The sequence below is a fragment of the Euprymna scolopes genome, chromosome 25 (genome assembly GCF_053919585.1).
Source record: "Euprymna scolopes isolate OS-2025 chromosome 25, ASM5391958v1, whole genome shotgun sequence".
NCBI classification, from domain to species: Eukaryota; Metazoa; Mollusca; class Cephalopoda; order Sepiida; family Sepiolidae; genus Euprymna; species Euprymna scolopes.
In genome coordinates, this window is record NC_136506.1 from 29,173,181 (window position 1) to 29,179,166 (window position 5,986).

The following is a 5,986-nucleotide window of genomic DNA, read 5'->3' on the forward strand; positions in this document are numbered from 1 at the left end:
ATCTATTTATCATAGAAAAATTAAGTATAATGTTATAATTGAAAAGAAATATATAAAAACACACATGTATATAGTAAACATATTATACCAAAACGTGGAAGCCATCCGTCCAGTGGTTTTTTAGACTATTAATTCCGAACGAACCAAGAGTTACATTTTTATATATATAGATGTGTGCATGTACAAATACGAAATAATTCTGGTTTATAAGATCCTCCCAACCTTTCTAAAAACTTAGTTCGGCCACTCTTTTCCGTTCTGTTTGGAACCTAAAACAAACAGATTGATCTCTAAATGGGAGAGAAACAAGTGGAAGAAAAGTAAGATGATAGTCAGGAAGAGTGGAGTTCTTTCAAGATAAATTGATCTGTGGGGGAAGGGGTTTATGGTTTAAAATAAAAGTGGTTATTGAGAGTCTTTGAGGAACTGTATGATAAAATATTTTAATTCCATTCAAACGCCAAGAAATTATCGGTGTGTTTTTTGAAGATTCTGTTTTCATCTGCAGCGTTAAAAAAATACACCAATTCAATTTTTCAATACATAAAATTCAATTTTGATCTATGAAATTTAGCTGGCTTTTCGGCTTTCTCCCCACCCCACTTTTATATTGTGCATGTGTTTTTAATTGATACAAAATTATCAAGGATCAATGCTACTTGAGGACAAATGCTTAAAGAAGCCAGAAGATGAGGAACACTATAGTAGTACTAATATTCATCAATGGTCTGGACTCGTATTGGGACAAACAATTGGAATCGGAGAATCGACAAAATCGGAAATGTATAGGATATTGAAATCGGCATAGAAATCTGCAGAATTTTAGCCTAATTTCCGATTCCAAAAACGACTCTTTCAATATTTTTAATTTAATTTTTTCATTCGCTGGTACTAAGGATCAAATGATAGCTCTTTATGGATTTAAAACTATCAGTAAAATTGAAAATTATATATCATAATTACAATTATTAGTTGTGTATAAAAGAAAAATGGCACCGGAAAAAATGACAAAAATAACACGGCAAAAATGGCACCAGTGAAAAATATAGGTGAATACCTCACAATGAGTTCATCAACATTTGGGACACAATACATAAAGGGAAAACATTAAGAAGTTTGTCAAATTAAAAAAAAAATTCTGTTTACATTTAAAAGTAGATGGTGGTTCTCGCTAGATCCCCAACTCCATAAAACGAAATTTTATTTGTTTACGCGATTAGGTATTTTTTTAATCTAAATCTAAATCGATATCTAAATCGATAATTGTATCGGAATCGGGAAAAATATTGAAATCATCCCATCGCTAATATGAACTGCGTATTGTGATGTCCTCACTTAATCAACGTATCGCTGTGTTCTTATATTACCACATACGTCGTGTTGTTTAATTAACGGGCCATATATACATTTATGTACGTTGTTCTTAGTATAACAGACTGTTGTCCTTGTGTCCTAAATGTTTTAACGGCCCGTGACTCGACTAGTGTTATAGGTGCGTGCGTATCAACATATATAATACACATACACATGACGACATAATTTTTCTGCTGTTGGTCGCTTCTGGGGGATTCGCCAACCTTCTTTGGGGAACTGGAACCTGCTGTAACAACGACGCTTTAATACAAATGTGTGTTTTTATATATTTTATTCACTCAACGACATCCCATTTGCAGAAATGGACTGACCGACGATCTTTGACTTGGAGGTTTCTCTAGTTGAGATCATCACTTCCATCATGGGGAGACCTTCTTAACCAATTTTGCTTGTTCGGCATCCAGGTTTAAACTCAACTAAACTGAGCTAACCCAAACTGGAGCACCTGACACGTTACGCCCGATCCCCACTTCATACTTCCGGTGCAAACTGACCGGTCAATAAAGTTTGATACCTGTCAAATATGCCACAATTTAAATTCTCTGTTGTTTACTCCGCTAAATAGATATATAATTATATATATATATATATATATATATATATATATATATAGAGAGAGAGAGAGAGAGAGAGAGAGAGAGATACATACATACATACATACATACATACATACATACATACATACATACATACATACATAACTGCTTCTACCCGGCTATTATCTGACATGCGTTTGATTAGTTAAATGCAGTTTAGGTCATGAATTTATTGACATTGGATTTGAGGACGACCAAGTTGTAGTCAGCAAGGAAGCAAACCTACGGTAATGTTTTATTCACGAGTGAAAAGCCTTTGAAAAAGAAATTCCACCTAATCTAGTGTGAGAAAAAAAGCCATATTCCTTTGTGAAATCAATACAAGTTCTTACTTGATGAACCAAAGATTGGAGTTCAGTCGACGAGAGAGAAACGAGTAATGAAAGGGTCATAGACAAGAGTAAAGATCATTCTGTCAGTAGATTTCCGTATCGATTTAGATACTTTGTTTAGCGTAGGCGAAAAAGACAGTACATACGGAGTTAAAAATGAGATGGATGCAAAAGAAGTTGGTTGCGAGGTAATCAAAAAGTTCTTTCGGCACGCTGAGATGACGTTAATAGCTTTATATTTCCGCTAAATTCATTCACAAAATATGATTTCAATTAAATTGCGACGATTGTCAAGTCAGTGCGCGTTTTTATTGTCACGTGCGCAGAATGATGCGCATATAATTAGAGGCTTCGTGTAATTAGCGACCGAGTAGAAATGGTCGCATTTTGATTGCAAACACTTTATACGCGCCTAATTTCCATCGCGTTATTCTGCTCTTTGCCGATTCCAATCATGCATCATCTCTTCTCCTTCTTCTTTTTTTTCTTCTTCTTCTTCTTTTTTCTTACCATTATTATTATTATTATTATTATTATTATTATTATTATTATTATTATTATTATTATTTACTTGCCTGCCCATGAGGGCAGAGCTAGAAACGAGGTCGGTTTTTAACGTGGGAAAAATCCAGATCCCCAATAAGGGACACTCTGGATGGCAACCTTATGTCTAATAAGACAATGACATTCTGCATCTAGTCTGGTGCACTGCAGCGGTTGCTGTGGCTATAAAGCCGAGGTTGGAATTGCTTCTCTGGATGATGGCCTGCGTGGTGATGAGGAGACTTAGGTTTACCCAGTTACTAGACTCCACCCCTCTCGGCGTTGTAGACAAAGTCCGACGGAAAGGCAAACCAACTCGTTCGGGGCCAGCACAGCTGCAAGAGTTGTCGTAAAGGTCTTGCAGTGCTCCATCATCCGCCTATCGGGACTCCAAACTTGATTTTTGATAGGGGTTTACTTCCTTGGCCTTTTCCTTTCCCTAAGCATTCACAAGGCAATGTAACTGTTTGCTTATAGCTGGTGGAAATTTGAAAATATTTCAAATGTTGACGAAAATAACGGAGATCCTTATCGTAGTTATGGCTGTATAAAAATGTTCTGAAATCCTTTTTCTTAAGAATCGGGCGAATTACGTAACGATGAAATTTTAAAAATATTTCCAATTTCGTCGTTATCATCATTATTTTTTTTCTTTGTTTTCGTCTTTATTTTTCTTCTTCTTTTCTGTATTCTTTTTCTTCTTTTTTCTTTCTTCTTTTTCTTCTTTTTTCTTTCTTTTTTATCTTTTTCTTCTCATCGCCGTTGTTGTTCTTCTTTTTACTACTTTTTATTGTTTTTCTTTCTTTTTTTTTTCTTGTCTTCTTTATTTTATTTTCCTCGTCTTCTTCAGTGCCGCTAGACTAGCGCACATCCCGAACCAGAGTTCGAACCTACAATTATCAAGTTGAAAAGCAGTTCTACCTTCAAGTGCCACTTGGACGTAGGGGGGGGGGGCTACTATTCCAGACTAAATGTACATTAGAGTCAGGGAAGCAGGGATCCAGAGAGAATTCTGAAGTATATCAGTCTGATAGAAGAAACTGTTAGAGTGGAAGGCTGTGTCTACAAACACTTGTTACCAGTCGCCCGCATAAGTAATGATACTGTGTTAATTTATTCTTTTATCATCTCGAATCCGCCCATAATATGTGTCAGAATTCAACTATCTATCCATCATATTAATCTTCCTCCTCCGGTGGCTTTTACTCTTCATAAATGATGACCCATTAATCAATAGAATTAGAAATAAAAAAAAAACATATATGATTAAACTACAGAAAATTCATGTTCAACCGACTTCCAATATTTGATTGCCTCCCTGTAAAACATTCACTTCAAAGATACGTCTAATTTACATCTCTCTCCCTCTCTCCCTCTCTCACTCTCTCTCTCTTTCTCTCTCTCTCTCTTACTCTCCCTCTTTATCAAATCTATCTATCTATCTATCTAGCTATCTATCTATCTAGTGATGGGACGATTCCAATATTTTCCCGATTCCGATACAATTACCGATTCCGTACTAACTTCCCGCTTCCGATACAATTACCGATTCCGATTCTGATTCTTTGTAAGTCTCTAGATATTTAACTATAAAAGATTTATTTTATCCCGATTACTGTAAAAACACATGTTAAATGTGCCTATATTTTCTCAAACGTAAAAACACACTTGTGAGAGGGGTGGGTCGAGAGATTTTAGTCTTACTGGTAGTTTAAAATCAATAAATATTTCTTATTTTATTATTACTACAAGCAGTGGACGATGTTTCTTAAACCAAAATCAAATAAAAAAAAGATTGTTTAAAGAATCGATTTTGACATCAGGAAATCGGCTCAAATATATAGTCGTCATCCACAGACAGACTGTTCGCTGTATCAGTTCTTCAATGCAGCTAGACGAGCACTTATCCTGAACCAGAGTTCGAAGAACCTGCAACCATCGTTGAAAGTCAGAAGCAGAGGTTCTACCTTCAAGTGCCACTTGGTCGTAAGGGCTTACTATTTGGGACCAAATCTACGGGGATACTATGTAGGGAGTTGAGCAAAGACGTGTCTGTTCACGTTACACTTGAACTTCTGCATGTCAGTACAGCCAGGAAAACAAGAACCCGGGCGAAAATTCTAAAGTCTAGCAGTTAGAGGGAAGAAACTATTAGAGTAGAAGGCTTTCTGGCATCAAGGGATCTTTACTGTGAAGGGGTGTGATTTTGCTGATTGTCGGGGTAGTCAGGAGTATTTACCTTAAAACAGTACAAATGCTTCGAGTTCGTCAGAGTACATTTCATTGAAATACCTTCGTATGTGCATGTGTATATGTGTGTATGTGTATGTGTGTATGTGTGTGGTGTGTGTGTGTGGTGTGCATGTGTATATGTGTGTATGTGTGTGGTGTGTGTGTGTATGTGTGTATGTATGTGTGTGGTGTGTATGTGTGTATGTATATGTGTGTATGTGTGTGGTGTGTGTGTGTGTGGTGTGTATGTGTATGTGTATGTGTGTGGTGTGTATGTGTGTATGTGTATATGTATGTGTGTGGTGTGTATGTGTATGTGTGTATGTGCATGTGTGTATGTGTGTATGCATATGTGTATGTGTGTATGTGTATGTGTTTATGTGTGTGGTATGTATGTGTGCGGTGCGTATATGTGTGATGTGCATGTGCATGTGTGTGGTGTGTATGTCTACGTGTGAGCGGTGTATATGTGTATGGTGTTAATGTGTGTGGTTTGTATCGTGTATGTGTACATACGTATGGTGTAACTAAGAATAAACAAACACAACGGTCATAGTTTGCTTTCGTCTTTGTTTTTGTTTATTTGTTTGTTTTTTCTTTTTTTCTTTTTTTAAAGGCTTACTTTTTATTTATTTATGGGATTTTGTAGCTCTCTTGTTAGTCGAGGTTGTACAAGTGCTTAGAGTTCGTCGGAACACATTCTATTAAAATACTTGTGTCTCTCTCTTCCCCCCCCTCTCTCTCTCTCTCTCTCTCTCACACCCTCTCTCTCTCCCTCTCTCTCTCTCCTTCCCTCCCTCCCTCTCTCTCTCTTCCTCACACACACTCTCTCTCTTGCTCTCTCACTCTCACACACACTCACTTTCTTTTTCTCTTAGTGTACCTAAAACTAAACGAAACAATCATAGT